General features: G+C 39.9%; 1 long non-coding RNA gene across 1 annotated transcript; it reads left to right on the forward strand.

Moving 5' to 3' along the window:
* Nucleotides 1–9,137: 9,137 nt before the first annotated feature.
* On the forward strand, nucleotides 9,138–14,531 carry LOC141796978 (uncharacterized). The gene is made up of 3 exons (XR_012598914.1): nucleotides 9,138–9,405; nucleotides 13,084–13,169; nucleotides 14,445–14,531. It is a non-coding gene; the product is annotated as an uncharacterized LOC141796978 (long non-coding RNA).
* Nucleotides 14,532–18,074: the final 3,543 nt, after the last annotated feature.

Here is an 18,074-nt window from a genome sequence, read left to right on the forward strand (position 1 = left end):
GAGAGTTTTGTATAAGCCTCCATTAAAAAAAAGAACTGGTGACCTCCAGTGGAGGATTTTGCATGGTGCGATCGCCACCAACAGTTTTTATCAGTCATAAACCCCACAGTTTTAGATAAGTGTCCTTTTTGTGGTCTGTCTGAGAATGTTTTTCATGTTTTTACTGAGTGCAGGAGACGTCATCCTTTTTTTACCTTTTTAACTGGAGTTTTTAATCTTTTTGATGTTGTATTCTCTGGCCCTGTTTTTGTCTGTTGCATTGAGTACAACAGGAAGAATAAATTTAAGTGCCGAATTTTAAACTTTTTAATTGGTGAAGCCAAAATGGCTATCTACCTCACTCGGAGAGACAGGCTACAAGGTGGATCAGGGCTAGATCCTGTGGCCTTGTGGAAGTGCAACATCAAAGCCAGGCTGAGGCTTGAGTTTCAATTCCACAAGGCCATGGGGAAAGTGGATGAATTTTTACTGTTGTGGGGCTTTAAAAACATTTTGTGTGAAGTACATGATGGAAAACTAAATCTGAGAAATTTAGCTGTTTGTTGAATTTTATTGTGAATACAGTGTTTTGTTAAAAATCAAAAAAAATCTTTTTGTCTTCTCCTTCTTCTTCTTCTTCTTCAGGAGCAAAGTGAGTGTCAGATCAGAGCAAACATCAGTGTTCCTGCTTACATTCATCCAGAGCTGCTTTCATCAGCACACTCACACTCACACCCTGACTCATGTAAACTCTGTGTTTTCAGATCCAATCAGGCCACCTGTTGTATGGATTCTTTTTGGACTTCTTCTTGCCGTTCTCGCTGTTCTCGCTATTGTTGGGTTTGTACTCTGGAGGTACAGAACGGTAAGTTCAAATGTGCAAATCCAATTTATTCAAATGATTCCTGTGAATTTCCTGTTTAGAGTCTCAACTTTCTTTACTTTTTGTTGGTCCAACAGAGGAATCAATATCTTCAAGAGCAGAACGAAGCTCTTCAAAAGCAGAGTCAGTCTCCACCTCCTGACTCTGGGGTCCTGTGAAGTCGGCTGCTCTGGCGTGTTCTTGGCTGTGTATGATCAGGTGTTTGTGAAGACATAGAGACCAGTAGAGGATGACATTTCAATCTAAATGACCCAGTTAAAGAGAAACTGGATTAAACTTTAACCTTCACTGAGTTCAGTTTATAACAGAGTTCAAAACTGAGGAGTTCAGACCAAATGAAACTGATCACACCTGAAGGATCAGGTGACTTTAAAGCAACCAGGAGAGTCCTGAGAGAGGACTTGTGTCTGCACCTTCAGCTCAGAAGAGGCTGAAACATTTGTCCATTCATTTAAGAGCCTGAGCTTAGATTTCACTGACAGGGAAAACAAATTAAGTCATGTTTTGTCTTCAACACAGAGTTCAGATCTGAGCAGATGGACTTCACTCTGAGCCCTGAATAAGTGTCCATAAGCAACAAACCAAAACCCAAACTGTGTGTGTGTTTATTTGTATGAATGTGAATGAATAACTGAGATAATGAAGCTTTTTCTACCTAAAGTGTATGACCTGAATCTGCTGCTGTTTTTATCTGTTAAAGCTCTGAACTGATGTAGACATGGACTTTAAAATCAGCTGACTTTCTTTCTGCTGTAAATAAATGTGAATACTTATCAGATAAATTCAAATGTACTGAGACTGATTTTTCTCTGTTCATACTTGTGCTATTGACATGATTTGTACTGAGCCTGTGTTTCTTCTTTACTTGGTTCAGGTGTTAATCCAGAATTTGACATTTCTCATGAGTGTCATTTCACACACTGCTTCATGGTTTCTGTACAAACCTTTGAATAAAACAGGAAACATGCCAGACTGTGTGTTGGGACTGTTCTTCATGTGTCTGTGCTCAAACTGTGATAAAGACACTAAAGTGGACCTCCCCCATCCACTGAAAGCTGAACTCACCTCTTTAAAGATTTGTTACCTCCTCAAAGTTCCCCTGACACCTTTAGGAACTTTACAGAGCTCCATTTGTTCATATTGTTACAGTTAGATTAAAAAATGCTCTGCCACAAGGTTAAAATGAACTTTTTAAAAAGATATATTCACAATGATTACAGAAAAATAATGCCTTTAGTAACTTTATAGAATGTGATGCTTTGATGTCTGATGCCTTTAGAGCAGAAAATAGAGATCTATTGGGTCTGCAGCTCCCCCTGGTGTTGGCTTTAGGGAGAACATATTCAGCACCAAGGACAGTTCTGAAGCTGTTTCTCCTTCATGGAGCTTCAGATAATAAGTTTATGTTGTGCATAAAACCATATAAATAAAATGGGAATGGGACGTTGTGTTAAATATTAATAGACACAAAATACAATTATTTGTAAATGTCATGAACACGTTTTCACAGTCAGATGAAAAATTCTTTGACACAAAATTAAAATCAGCTTTTTATTTTTAAAGAGAGATACTTAAATATTGTAGAATGTTTAGTTTTGTTTTAAGTAATTTTTACAGAACATGGGGTGATGCATTAGCATCTGGAGTTTGTGATTTCTGTGTTTCTCTTTCTGGTCTTATCACTGCCAGTCTTGTCACAGTTTTGCTGCTGACTGATAGTTTCTCTAGTGCCCCACCTCACATTGCTGTAAGGTTATTCCCAAACATGTTTTATGGTTAAAAAATGAATCTATAGTATGTTCTGGTATCATTTATGAACTGTTATCACAGCTTAAGGTGCAAACAGCTGATTAGACAGACATACTTTTACTTTTAATCTGCAGTATCTTTCTTCAACACTGTGATAAAAATATTATTTCAAGTATGATAAAGGATCAGAATTTTTTTCACAACTGGTAATCTGACAAACTTTTTGTTTCCACAGTTTTTTTCTCAGTCATGAGCTGGTTCAGTAGAAATGTGTCTTTTATTGTGAAAGGAGTTTTCAGGAAGTATTACTAAGGGATTCATATGATGTCTCTGTGGTCTCTGAGCTCAGCTCTCAGTCAGATGTGTATCAGTGTGTGTTCCTCACAGAGCTGTTAGAGTGATGGTGACTCTTCAGGAGACATCAACAACTATGAAGCTCCTTCCTCTCGTCTGTCTTTGTCTGGTGACTCGCTCTGGATCAACGTTTACTCATGAAAATGGTAAGAAAACTAACGGCTCATACTGACTATGAATTCTTTGAGATGAAATGTGTGAAGAAATGTTCAAACATGAAGTCAGGAAACAGAAAAGGACCAAGTTTATCAGAGGAGGAGGGAGAATGGTAGCACCTGAAGCTGTTAGCATTAGCATTTAGCTCCATTTGAAAAGAAGGAGCATTAATACAGTTTGTAATATGTGTCCTTATAATTATCACTGTTCAATATTTACACATCAGCCTCCATAACACAGCTGACGTCATGAAATGACAGCTTCAGCCGTTTAACAGACATGCTCAGTGTGATGATGTTGGTGATAGATGAGGGAGTGGATGTGTGGGGCGTCTCCTCCATCCTGCAGACACTAAACTGCAGCATCACTCTGATATGGACCATGAGAAAGAAGAACTGGGGACATGTCTGCTGGGACCTGATCTGTGAGGGTCAAACAGAGTTATATTGACTTTTAAAGACTATGAAATAAAAGTCAGACTGGAGGTTAATGGACTAGAGGGACCAGAGGAAGAAGTTTCACCCCCTTATTCTTTCAAATCTTTAATCTAAAATTCTTTAGTGTCTAGTTAGGACAGTGTAAATCATGTGTGTGTATTTGTCTCTCAGGTCCAGTGGTGGTGACAGAAGACAGTGATGTAGTTTTACCCTGTTCCCTCAGCTCCAAGGAGAACCTGGAGTCAGCGCTGTTTGACTGGAAGAAAGACTTGGAGAAGGGAAAGGAGGAGAGGGTGTTCATATATAATGCTGGCCTTTACTCTGGCAGAGACTTTGATGATCAAGATAAACAGTTTAAAGGTAGAGTCTCATTTTTTCAAGAAGAACTGAAGAATGGCAACACCTCCATAAAGATCACAAAGACCAAGGTGTCTGACAGTGGAACCTACACCTGTATTTTCCCCAAACTTCAGCACAGCCCCAAGTTCAGCGTTCAGCTTGTTGTTGGTGAGTTCTTTCATCAAACTCTTGGAGATGTTTCAGATTTACTGTGGGGACTGGTCAAGTGAGGACCATCAAGGTTTTCACATTTCACCGATTTAAAAAAAAAAATCTTATTCTACATGTATTTTTATTTCTCTTTATTTGCATATCTCTGTTTTAAACACTTCCCGTTTAAACTGTTTATTAATAACTCATGGGACACATTGTCATTAAAATTAGGAGCAAAGGAAACACTGTGAGGTTTCATCAGTTCTGTTGGTGCCAAGAAAAGGCTACAGAAAGTAGAATTAATAAAATAAAACAACTCAATAGTTTAACATCTTTACGCAGCACATATCAATGAAAGAACAATCAGAAACTACAAGAACCAGTTTGAATTTGACAATTAATACTTATTTCTTATCCAAGATCATTTGCCACAGTTTTGTCTGTTTTCTCCTTTTTTCTTTATCTTTCTGTCCGTATGCACTTATTGGTGAGTTTAAAAAAGAAGAAGAAAAAAAAAAGTTGTGTTTTTAAGCAGAGCATCCACCTGAAGTTACACATGATTCCTGTGTCTCATCTCAGGTGTGCTGACTGCGGCTGATCTAAGATGTTTTAGAAAGTGCAGTACAGAGAATCTCCAGCAGGTGTCCACAGAGCTCTCAAACACTTTCACTGAGTTGTGCACAGAACATGATAGATTTCGTTAAAAAACTTCCTAAAATTCTAAAATATGTTTGATTTAATTACTTAAAAATACTTCAAAAACATGAATAAATATTCACACAAGCACGTCTAGATTTATTGTACTACTCTAAAACAGTAAAATTTATTTACAGATAGACTGAAGAGCCTCAGGTGAGCTCAGGCTGAGTTAATTAAGGTTTGTATGGTGAACAAATGATTTTAAACTAAACCATTTAAAATCATGCAAAACCAAAACTCACTCATTAAACAAGTGCATATTTGTTTACATAAAAAAAATGATCCAAAAAACTAAAGATGGTAATTGATCATTGTAAAGAAGCAGTGGGCATAATTAGGGCTTAATTTGTTTATATTGATTAACTTTTTGAACAGCCTCATGAAGCAAGATGTAATATTTTACTCAAAGAGCTTTAAATAAGCGTGTAGCTATATCTTTGTACTGTTAATCAAAGCCAGGTGAGCTCTTAGTCCTTGTTTATAATCTCTGTGCAGCAGATCTATATACAAAAAAAGGGCTGGACTACTTATTTCACTCTGTAATATAAAGTGGGTTAAATAAATTACATCCTATAAATGTTAAAGGCCAACATTAGAGAATGATTAACTTGCTCTGACCATTTAACACTAATCTTACAGTAACAACACAAAACAGTCTCATGCTACAGAATGAAGCTTGTTTCTTCAATCAGAGACTTCATTTTATCTTTAGGGAGTCAAATGAAATGTATGAAATGGCTTGTTTTAATAACAGTGATGCCTGTATGCCATGTTAATGTATTACCAAAGCTCTCTAACCTTGACTATGTTTTGTTTTTTTCTTTCAGAGTGTATCTTAACTGCTTGAGTTTTGCCAAAATCATGTATATTTTTGTCTCTCTTCACACAAATTTAAACTAGTTTTTTTATTATTTGACCTTGAAAAATACTATAACTGTTTTTTCTGTCATTGTGAATGTAAACTCTCTGAGGTGTCAGTAAGCACATTATTATTACTTGAATCCTCAATGTAGGCACTATGGGAAATAATTTGATGAACATATTATTATTTGTTTTCATACCTTTTCTTTATTTAAATCTTTTGGATACAATGAAATAATCATAATAAGGTCCATCAGACTGAAATTCACAGAATATTTCCTTCAACTTGTCTCTAATGTCTGTGTTAAGTTTCATGTTGACAGATTGAAGCTGCTCTGAGATATTTTAGAAAGTGCAGTACAGAGCATGTCCAGCAGGTGTCCACAGAGCTCTGTAAACGTTTACAAAGTTACCAAAAGAAGTTATTTAACCTTTCTGATGAGATGAAATGAGTGAATGAAAATTTGTCTACGTGTTTGATTGAACAGTAAATACAGACTAAGCACTTATATTATGATTTTCGTTATTAGCCTAAATGGATAAAGTCTAAAACCAAACATAAGAAACGTTTTTCTGATATAAAAACGTCCCACCATGACAGAAAGTCCGTCAGCGGTAACTTCTGTTTATGGTCAGGCAGGTGGTTTCGGTGGTTATGAACTCGGAGTGTTTTCTCTGCAGTGGCTTTCTATTGGCCAATTACAACAATCAGTCAAACAAAGGAGGCGCTCGTGGAGGATGCTGTTCACTGATTGGCTGTTGGGGTTAAAGTTCCAGAAGCTTCGTTCCTGCAGATTGTAGGTAAATCCTGATTGGTTCATTTTGTCACGAGGCGTTTACTGATTTCAGAGACAGTAAATCTGATTGGTTAAAACTGTGTTGGTGATTAAACGTCAACAATTATAAACTATATCGGAAGTTAAATGAACGTCTCTAATCCTTTCCAGCGACTGGTTTGATCTTTGTTTGATCATTTCATTTTCCCGTGGTTTGGCAAACATAGGCTTTTTATAAGGGACGCTGCGTTTTTCTTCAAAATCAGTCATGTTTGATTAAAATTGTTCAGTTTCAGTCCTGGAAACACATTTAAGAAACTCATGCCATAGAAACAGATGTGTCAATGTGGAGGAGTCGGTGGGGGAGAAATGTATTGTTTTCCTTTGGTAGCATCAGATCAACAGGGGTCGCTGTATTACAAGGAAACTTTAAAGGAAACATTATCAAACACTTTTCAGACACAAATGGCAGATGGATAATCCTTCTAATTGAAGTTGATCATTTTCAGTTTATAATTGTGAATATATATGCCTCTAAAAGTAAACAAAACAACGCAAGTATATTTTCAACAAAAGAAAACAAAATTATTCAGCTGTCACAAACATTTCCCATTGCCAGAGTATTATGGGGAGGAGACTTTAATACCGTGATGGATTAAAGTTTGGACAGATGGCCTCCTGAAAACAGAGTAATGAATGAATCAGGAAATAATTGTGACAGATTGGCCCTCTTTGACATCTGGAGGCATAGAAACCCAAACCAAAAAACATACACCTGAAGTACTAAAGATAGCTCTCAACAAGGTCTCTTCAAGGTCTCATTAAATTGATTCCTAAACCAAAAAACGATAAACTGATTATTGATAATTGGAGACCTATCAGCTCCTTAAACAACGATGCTTAAATATTTGCCATGATATTCGCTAAAAGATTTAAATCTGGACTGAATGATATAATTGACGAAGAACAATCTGGCTTCATGCCTGGAAGAAATATATGCAAAAATATACGTTTAATATTAGATATGATTGACAACAATGAATATATTTTAGAGGAGAGTTTTGTTTTATTTGTTGATATTTACAAAGCATTTGACAAAATAAGTCATCAATTTATGTTTAAAACGATAGAATGTTTTGGTTTTGGAAATTACTTTCAGAAAGTGGTTAAAACTCTTTATAATGGATGCAATAGCTCTGTCAAGCTAGCTCACTGCACTACTCCCAGATTTGACATCTGTAGAGGAATAAGACAAGGATGTCCTCTAAGTCCTTTCTTGTTCCTCCTAGTAACCCAAATTATGGCTGTGCATATTTAAAAAAGTCCATTCCAGGGTATAACTGCTCTGAACAGAGAATTTAAGTTGGCTCAACTGGCTGATGATACCACAGTTTTTCTATCCAGCAGGCATGAGGTGATAAAAGCTGTTGACTGTATTGAGGAATTCTCTTGTTGTCTCAGGTCTAAAAATGAAGTTAAACAAATCTGTGTTATTTCCACTAAAGGAATGTGATCATTCTCTAGTGTATAGTATTCCTTTGAAGGAAAACGTTACATATTCAGGTGTTATTGATAAAATGGAAAAAACTTGCAGCAACTTCAATTTTGATCATATAGTGGAACAAATAGATCAAAAATTAACATGTAGTTAATGAGAGACCTCTCACTGAATGGCAGGGTATTACTCTCTAAAGCAGAGGGGATAAAAATATATATATTTTTAATACTTACTATTCCTGATCAGTAAGGCTCTGAAATGGTCAGGGGCAGTGAACTAGTCATATTGATTATTGATTATTTGGACAAACTATCGCTTATGACAAGCCCTGAATCAAGTGTGGCTTGCTTAAAGTCTTCCAGCGCGTCGCCATCCTTCGATATCTTTAAAGTTAATATTACTGAGAAACATTAAAAGCTGCGTCAAGAGTTGCCAAAAGGGTTTCTCTGTGGGAGAAAATCGAGCCAAATGCCATCATAGACACCATGAGTATTTCATGCTCCACCTCATCTAATCCCATTTCTTCCAGAAATTTTGTAATACATTTTATTATACACAGATCTTTCTCTCTTAGTGTCTTCATTCACTAATCAGAATCTCAAACCATCATCTACCGCCTCAACCAGCAATCCTACCAAGGCTCATCCTCAAGAAACATTATTTAGGAATTGATTTATTTTGATTAGTATACTGACATTATTGCTTATTCTTTCACAACATCTTGGGATGATTTCGTGACTATTTTCCATAATTTTCTTACCACAGCGACCATACCAGGTGCTCACCTTTCTTGATTCCGTAAAGTTACGGACAACCATTCCAGACTGTTTCAGACTGCATGTAATGCTGTAAAGCTGATATGAAATGTGCTGAGACTTCATGTTGAATCCTTTCAGCGGTAACTTTTATCTGCTGCTGTCAAACAGCCGTGGTCATTAAGAACTACATTTCCCTCTGAAATCTGGAGACATAGAAGGTTTTTTGTAACTTTCCTCATTTTCCTTCTGCTCTCCTGCAGGATGTTCCAGCAGGGTGAGGAGCCTCGTTTCACCATCGAGCAGATTGACCTCCCCCAGAGGCTGAGGAGGACCGGGATCACACAGGTGGAGGTCCTCCACACCCTGGACACACTGGACCACCTGAACCGGAAACATGGACACAAGCTGACCCACAAACCCTCCTACATGCCTCCCTCGTCTTCCTTATCTTCTAGCGCCCTCACAGCCTCTTCCTCCATGACGTCCACAGCAACACAGACAACTTTCCCCGACAACTGACTGTCGCTGTCCCCTAACAGCAACTTTGACAACAGCTCTCCTCTTCTGCCCATTCCAGTCGCCTCACCTGTGGCCATGGCAGCAGTAGCTCAGAACGGGTTGGTTGCAGTGACAAACGGGAAGCTGTCACCACCCTCTGGTTTCCTGTGGGTGTGGTTAGTGGTGGTGTGACAGCGCCAGGCTACGGGTTTGAGACCACTGAGGAGGACATGGACATTGATGACCAAGTGGAGGACTTAGTGAGGTAAGACAGTAATCCACAGATCGAGTTTATCATCACATTACGCTGTTTGGACAAAGCCTGAAGCTCCAGTCAGAAACATCTGATTTCATTAAACTGGTTCTGAGCTGTTGACGCACATGAAAAGGAGCTTTACGGAGTCGTTTGACACTTCTCTTTATTTTTATGCACTAGATGCGAAAAATATCATTGACTTCAGTAAGACAACTCGCGCATCAAACAAGGCTGAGCATCACTACACTCTAACTGGGACAGGGGACAGTGCTACCATGCTAGTTCAACCAATAGCTAAAATGAAGTGAGTGAAGAGGTCAAATCACAATTTGATCTGACCTCTTCACTTAATCTCCTCACAGTGAACTTTTTTTTATTATTCCTGTTCCTAAAAACAGGTGTTGCAGCACACAGACACGATCACTTAATCCTACATTTCCCAGATGAGCCTCTGCTGGTTGTACTGTTGGGTCATCCCTGGGGCAGTGGTGTGTACGAGGTGGGGGGTCCCACTCATGGTCCAATTGTTGAGAAATGCATTAAAGTGCCAGTTTGGGAGTCAAAACACATGCTAAAATGTCCTCTTGGGAGCCAAAATGCATGTAAAAGTGCCCCCTGGTTAGCAGAACACACTAAACTGCCCCCTTGGGTGGTTTAAACATGATAAACTGCTTTCTTGGGTGGCAAAAAAGCCTCAGTAAAAAAATCAAATAGTTCATTCAACGATGGCTTTGTCCTGTCAGCAGCAGGTCACAGCATATAATCCTATTTTTGCCAGAGCTGTGGCACGTTAATTTTATAAAAAGCAGATCCAGTTGAACAGGAAGTTGTGCTCAGAAACCACCTAAAAATGCTCAATGACTTTTAACATAAAAACAAACCATTGGGAGGTTTTATCGTCTGATAATCTTCAAATAGTTACCAGTGAATAGTGAATTCCATTTTTGCTTAAAATGCCTGTCCCTAGTCCTGCCACATCCAGAAAATATTTGGACGCAGAGATTCAGTGTATGTGATGCACTTGTCTTCAAAAAGTCTGATCACACTGCACTGGAGGATCCTCGTGCTGACTGGCCATTGTGGTGTAAATGATTTACTAAAGACCAGGGCCTGTGTGTACGTTCAGCCATTAAACAAACAGGACCATTAGTCCTAACGTTCTATTAACGTTTGTTTGGCTTCAGTGTTAGCTGCATGCACGACTGCAAATAACTGTCCAGTTAAATAATTACACCATGAAAGAGACGCAGGTACAGATTACGTCATAATTCAGGGGGGGCTCCTGAAAAACGCATCAAACAAATTCAAACTGCACATGTCTACCAATCATAAACTGCAATAAACTTGGAGAGAGGTAACAGTATGACTGAGAAAAGATCAAGAAAATGTTTTATAGCTGGAAAAAACGACATATTGTTACAAGAATGCACAAACAGCTGTTAACCGTGAGTCAATAATGTAAACAAAGAGAAAGAGAAAGTTTGGCGACCTTGAACAGAATAAATGCGTGTGGTGTTTCTGAGCGCACAGTAGAAAACCTCAATAATAAAATCAGGAATATGAAAGCTGTTTTGTGAAATTAGCGCTGCAGCAATGCTCCAGTACCTTGATTAATAACTTTTAAAGCAGTTTATGAACGCCAACATTTCACCACACACATCTTGGAAGGACCCAGACGCATTAAATCATAAGCAAACCAAACTTATAAAACTGACAGCAGTGAGCCTCGCCGGCTTGTCTCCCTCTGTTCACTGAAAGAATGTGTCTCCTAAATCTTAAGTTGCTGTATGGTTACACATTGCCACCTTCCCAAGGATTGTCCACTGTCTTTGCATATTTCATCTCAAACTGTAACGTATCGCGCGATGTCCGCCTTTATCCCTTCTGGGATGAATAAAGTATTTTTATCTTATCTTAAACAGCCGAACAGTCGCTGTTATGCTGCTGTTAGCGCCTGTAATGGTGGGGTTTACCTCCATTAAACTTAACGCTCCTTTTGGCCGTGAGCCTGGCTCATGCATACCACCAATCAACTTTTTTTCCCCGTTAGTACAAACAGTCCGTTTTTCCAAACAAAGGCTTGTCATGCAATCAGGCCCAGATTTTTTTTAACTCTTGCGAATGATACAAATGAAGCTGGAAAGTATTGAACGTGTCAGGATTTGAGCCATTCTAATGCACAACACGCTCCATTTGCACGATCTGTGGTGTGACTACCACATCAGATAAAGAGACGATCAGCAGCGGCCTGCCTCAGTCAGAAAGATAAAGTGATGATGACTTTAAAAAGAAAACAACAACTTGGCTTGAAAAATCCACAGTGCTGCTAGAGACAGAAAAGAGAGATGCTCACTGTTCCTCACTTTATTTCAGCTGCTGGTTTAGGTCAGGAACAGCTTGTCCCTGAACTGTCAGGATAATGGAAGTATTTGGCCGAGTCGAGGTAAAATTAGTGCACTGATTTTTATTTCACATAATAAAAAAAAGACTTATCAGTTTTATGGTTTCTTTTTAATGCTGCAAAACCTGCAGACAGAGTGATGATGGTGGGAAATGACATGCGGGGAACAGGCTGGATTCAAACCCAGGCCACCTGCTCAAGGTTGAAACTCAAGGGGCAGGACCTAGACCACTAGGCCATCTGCGCCCTGAGAAACCCTTATTTGACAGTAAGGACTGTACGACATGACAGATCATCAGTATAAGTTTCAGAATTTAAAATCTGCTTGTTTAGAGTGTTATGGGCTGGGGGATTAATAGTTTTCACTCATTAGAACGCTCGACCCTGACTACGACACGATGCAGACAGTAGAGTAAGTACGTGTCAATGAGCTTCAGTGTTATATGAGGTCTATCTGCAGCCTCCACCACACACTGAATCTGAACATAATACAAGGATTAATATCTTAAAGTATCAACAAGACTGTACATAGCCACACACACACACACACACACCACACACACACACACACACACACACACACACACACACACACACTAAAAACGTATTAACTTGTCGATAGTCCACACAGAGACACAGGGAGGTGCTAAGTATGTCTGCTTTCTGTTAAAGTGGTTTATTTCCCAGCCTGCTGCATGTCTCTTCTCCGCCCTGAGTCACAGCGTCTTTACTGCTAACTCTCCTCATTCACAGATCAACATATACTCACGCTTGTGAGGCTCTCAAAAAGAAAAAAAAAATTTTGTTGTTGTCCCTAGCAGACAGACAGGGAGCTGAGCAAAGACAGCGATATCAGCTGTATTTTTATATTTGGGGCGTTGACAGCACGCTTTCTGCAGATACACTCATCTCATCTAGATTGTTAATTATAACTCAGATACTTCAGCGAGGTTTCTGTGCCAGCGCTGTGTTCAGATTGATAATTAAAAGTCAATTTAATGATTTAGGGTGCCCAGGAGCTCATTTTTTGCCGTGGTATCAGAACAGATATCTATAGTTTGATTTTTCTGCTACAGTCACATAATTAAGAGGGTTTCATTGTTGGGTCTTGGACCATGAGCTTTTCCAGGCAATATTTGGTGACAGCTGCAAAGAAAATATTTCTTCATCAGGCAGAAGCCTTAACCAGACTTGTTGGTGGAAAACTATCTGCCACAGCTGATGGGTGTGAGGACAATGTTTTCTTTCCTTTGGTGTTAACTCCAGACTCTCCTCTCTGCTTGCAGGAGGGACGGTGCTGTGATCGAAGAGGAGATTAAGTCCTTCCTCGCCAACAGGCGGATCTCCCAGGCTGTGGTCGCTCAGGTAACAGGTGAGTGTCAGCGTCAATTATCGCAAGAGCTGACCTGCAGATATCCCCATATGGGGATACATGTATATATGTATTGTTAATTATCAATGAGTTTCAGCTGAGTTGAGTCACGTGTACCTGCTTCTATTTAAATGGCTTCTCACTGATCACTGTGTAAAGTCTGATGAAGAGCGTTTCTGCTCAAAACGTCACTTCTAATAAACTATTGTTTTGGGAGCTAGTTTTTGGTGTGCAGATCTCTTTACTCATTTTTCATATATTGCAGGTTTACAAACTTTTTAGTTAACATCACAGTCTAATCAACAAATTAATGACTGTCGGCTCGCGTAGCTGTAGCGGTTACTCTATTTAGTGTGTAAATGCTTATTGTGTATGCGTACACAAAAAAATTAATGCAGTGACACGATTTGTATCCACCGTAATTGTCCTGATAACCTTTCCAGAGGGGGTTTATTGAGCCATTGCAGGTAGTTTAGTAAAAATCTGGACCGTATTCATTGAACATATTGCCAAAGCCCTACAGGTTACTCTCCAACAGCACCACCTGCTGGTGCGACAAAAGTTGGCAGTCAGTAGACAAGCCTGCACATGCACACACAAGGAGGCTGTACTCACTAGGAGCAGATAGGTAAAGCTGCCACTGCTTTTTGTATTATTTACATTGTGTGCATTCTTGAGGAAATGTAAGTGTTTTAACTTTTGTTTATTACGTAAGCCTGAAGCGGAGATGGTTCATTTATTTTTTTACCCCCATTTTCTGAAGGTCATGATTTAATTCTGTGGTGGACTTGAAACATATAATTTGGGGGTGATCTTTTCCCCTAAAGTTCAGAGAGTGTAGTAAAAAAAATAAACAAACCATTCTACATAGGGCTTCCATAGTTTTTGGAAAATTTAGTTAATGTTTCAATTTGTGTTTTTTTTTCTGGACACATACAAATTTCAGCTGTTGTCCAGCTTGTTCCAGGATTAATATTGTAACAGTTTAGTAGCAGTGTGCGTCAGTGGATGTTTGATTTATCTGTTCAGCGGCGAGTAAGAATTTTGTAATACATTTTATTATACGCAGATCTTTCTCTCTTAGTGTCTTCATTCACTAATCAGAATCTCAAACCATCATCTACCGCCTCAACCAGCAATCCTACCAAGGCTCATCCTCAAGAAACATTATTTAGGAATTGATTTATTTTGATTAGTATACTGACATTATTGCTTATTCTTTCACAACATCTTGGGATGATTTCATGACTATTTTCCATAATTTTCTTACCACAGCGACCATACCAGGTGCTCACCTTTCTTGATTCCGTAAAGTTACGGACAACCATTCCAGACTGTTTCAGACTGCATTACGCTGTGTGAGTTACATATTGTGCCTTCTGATCAATGTCAAGTGTCCTTGCAGCACAAACGTATTACCGTACTAATAAAATATTTGACTTATGTTTACAGTAGAAGGACCTGCAATGCCATTATGGGGTGCACAAGGAAAGGTGGTAGACTATCAAAGGAGGATCTGTGGATAAGGGCTGGTGGTGAACAGCGTGTAATTAAGGAATTATTAGATTCACAAATAACAAAAGGGGAAACATCTTGGAACCCTCAAGTATGGCCAGAACTTTAAGTTTGTTTGTTTTCCGTCAACCAGGAGAGGTTAAAGAAATGGCTATATGTTTCATGGCTGCAAGACAGGCGAGGGGTTAGGACAGCAACCCAACAACTAATGTCACAAGCTGTTGTGCATGTTGGAGGCCATGTTTGCTCCAGTAAATCAGTGCATACATCCACCACAGACACAAGCACAGAAAATTTGGATGAAGTGAAGAGTGATGAGAGTTCCATTCATGACTATGAGGCAGACCAGGGTGGAGGAAATCAGAATCCTGATGACCTTGAAGACCTGCAGGAGTTAACTGCAAATACTGCAACAAATACAGATTCTGCAATTGAGACTTTTACAGTGACAGATACAGGTGAGGAAAATTTGGACGAAGTGGAGAGTGAAGGAAGTGCTGTCCTTGATACTAATTCTTGCCTGGATGGAAAACATCAGCTCAGTAAAGTTAAGAGCTACACCAACAAAACATCACCTGTAAAAAACATCCCAAGTACAAGTGAAAAAGATCAGTTCAGACCAACTCAACCCGGACCTAAAAAAAATTTAAAATCCACATAAAGAGAAGCAAATGGGGCAAGATCAAACCAGGCCAAGGGCAATTAAAACTCAGGAAGTCATGGACACATGTCTTGTACAGTAGCTTTCAAAAGCACAACCCTTGCTGTTCTCTTGCATTCAAGTACCAGCATTTTAGAGCACCTAAGAGCCGAAAGACTTCATCACCTTACATCAAAATAAAAGCAGTGTGCATGTTTTCATCATGCAATGCCAAATACTTCTATGATATGCCAAACAAACCCACCAAAAATGCAAAAAAGATAACATTTCACGTGTCTCGAAGTGGCAAAGTGGCACATTTATGTGATGAGACGAGGGCAAGGCCAGCCAGCAATCAGAGGAGAGGAAAAATTGCAAAGGCAGTCACTGGTGGTGTGAGTAACGCTTATTTTCAGATGCTGGGGAAAACGCCATCACTGGAGCTACTTGCTGGTGACCTCAACCGAGCACTCTCAAAAGACATCCTCAAAGTTGTGTCCGCAGAGATTAGCAGAAGCACAAGGCTTCATGATGACATGGTAATGGAGCTAATGGTAACACAGCAAATAATGAAATAGTCTGATGCTGGTTACATTTTCTGTCCAGGGTAAATCCAACATTTGCAAGTGGATCCCTTCAGTGTCCACTATACTGAGCAAGGACTTGCCATTTTTGCTGCTCATCTACGGCAAAAGTCTCCAGTGACCCTCTTCCTTGATGCCACAGGTGGTGTTGTGTGCTGGCTCCCCAACCAACCCAAGAGGGTTCTGTATTATGTCCTCTGTTTGCCAGGTGATGGCAAAAACAGACCACCTCTTCCTGTCAGTGAAATGGTCACCAATGACCACATCATGGCCAATCTGTCCTTTTGGCTAATGAAATTTTTGACAAAAGTAAAAAAGATCACTGCCATTAAAGTTAGGCAAGTGGAAACTGACTACAGTTGGGCCCTAATGCAGGGTGTTTTGCTGGCCTTCAACAAGCAAGATATTTTGGGATACCTGGAGATGCTGTGTAAAATCATCCAAGGCTCTTTTACAAAAAAAGAGCTGCAAACCATCACAGTGCTACACCTGTGCTCAGCACATATCCTGAAAGTGGTCTCTGTTTCCTCTTCCAGGAAGACCAGAGATAAAGGCCTGAAGGAATCTGTGAATCATTGTGTGGCACATTTGATAAATAGCAGCAGTCTGAATCCTGCAGTACAATTTTTTGGCCACATGGGTAGGATTTTTGGAGGTAGGTTCTCCCCTAAAGAAGTAGAAGAGAGCTTGGAGGTCATCAAAGGCTGCATCAAGAGCAAGACCAATCTGGATGATTCCAGCACTCAGCCACTGAAGACACAACCTGAGCTACCAAAGAGAGCCAAGACTGTTCTTTCCATTTCACTATTTCTTAAGTTTTTTGAAGGGGTCCTGGAAAGTAACCAGTCCAATGTGCCAGATGCCAATGGAAAGTGTGAGGAGAACCCATACTACTGTCCTGATATCATCAGTGTTTTGCTGCAGGATTACATGGGGATCTTCCCACTTAATTCAGGCCTTATGCTGCAGGATCTATGCAGATATGCAAGTGATGCAGATCCGAGAAAAGTTGATACAGCAGACACCAAAACAAGGCTTACTAACTGACATGTTGAAAATTGGTTTTCAATCACAAAGAACCAGTTTCTACTCAGGGAATGCTTCCTCAGACCTGGCTCTTTCATTCGGAAGCTGCATATCTCTCTGTGTGAATGCTACAAGGAACACATCTTGCAGCATGGCCTTGATCGGGTGCTGTTGGGCAGACCATTGAAAGACACAAAAGAACATACTGAAGAGCAATGGGGAAAACATAGTGTGCCTGCAGCTCCGAAAAGGACAAAATATTTCCACCCACCCAGATCCCAGCTCCAATGGGAGTGAAAAAGACACATCCAAAGACAACAGATGAAGACCTATAAAAAAGTATGTAATAAAGATGCATTGTCAGATTTAAAAAAATGGATAATTACAAGACCTCTGCAGGTCAAATGCTGCAACTACTTTGTTTAAAATGTAATATTTATTTCAAAGATTGAACATGTTGGCGCTACCCAAGTAGCTGCCTGTTGCAGCAGCTCTCTCGTCTTTGTCTGTTTCTTGTCATTTTTTTCGTCTCTTTTTCGTCATCTTTGTATTTGGAGTGGATCATTTCTTTGAATGGTTCATTGTTGGTCACGGACACCAAACTTTTTGTGGCTTCAGCGATATTTTTACTACTTTTCTCCTGTGTTTGTCTGGAGATCCTACATGTAACCATGGCTGCATTGTTTACATGCGAACTCAGCTGTTAGCAGCCTGTAGCATGTCAATGCTAACTAGTGTAGGGCTTGATGATTTCCCTCGAGCTGAGGAGGAGGAGGTGAGGACGACGTGCCGGTTCTCGGATGTGAGCTGGGAGATGACGACGTGGACCTGTCTTTCCATCCATCGTTGTTGGGAATGTGGGATCTAGCTCCGGGGGATGGACGAGCTAGCCGTGATAACCCAGCGGCATCGTGCTGTTCATGGACGTGGCTGACGGAGCTGACATCGGACGTCGGCGACACATCGGAGGAGCTTCGCCTGCTGTGAGCAGACAGGATCCAGGAGACAGAGAATGAACAGACTGCTGGGGAGGCTCAGTCCTGGACCCTGTGGAGGTGGAGACTGGCTGGGCTGGAGAGTGGTGGACGAGTGGTGGATGGGAAGTCGTCATCTAATTTCTTATGGACCTTTTTGCACTTT

This window comes from Halichoeres trimaculatus, unplaced genomic scaffold, assembly GCF_033239565.1.
Source record: "Halichoeres trimaculatus isolate MK-OKI-2021-1 unplaced genomic scaffold, fHalTri1.1 fHalTri1_scaffold_1, whole genome shotgun sequence".
NCBI lineage: Eukaryota > Metazoa > Chordata > Actinopteri > Labriformes > Labridae > Halichoeres > Halichoeres trimaculatus.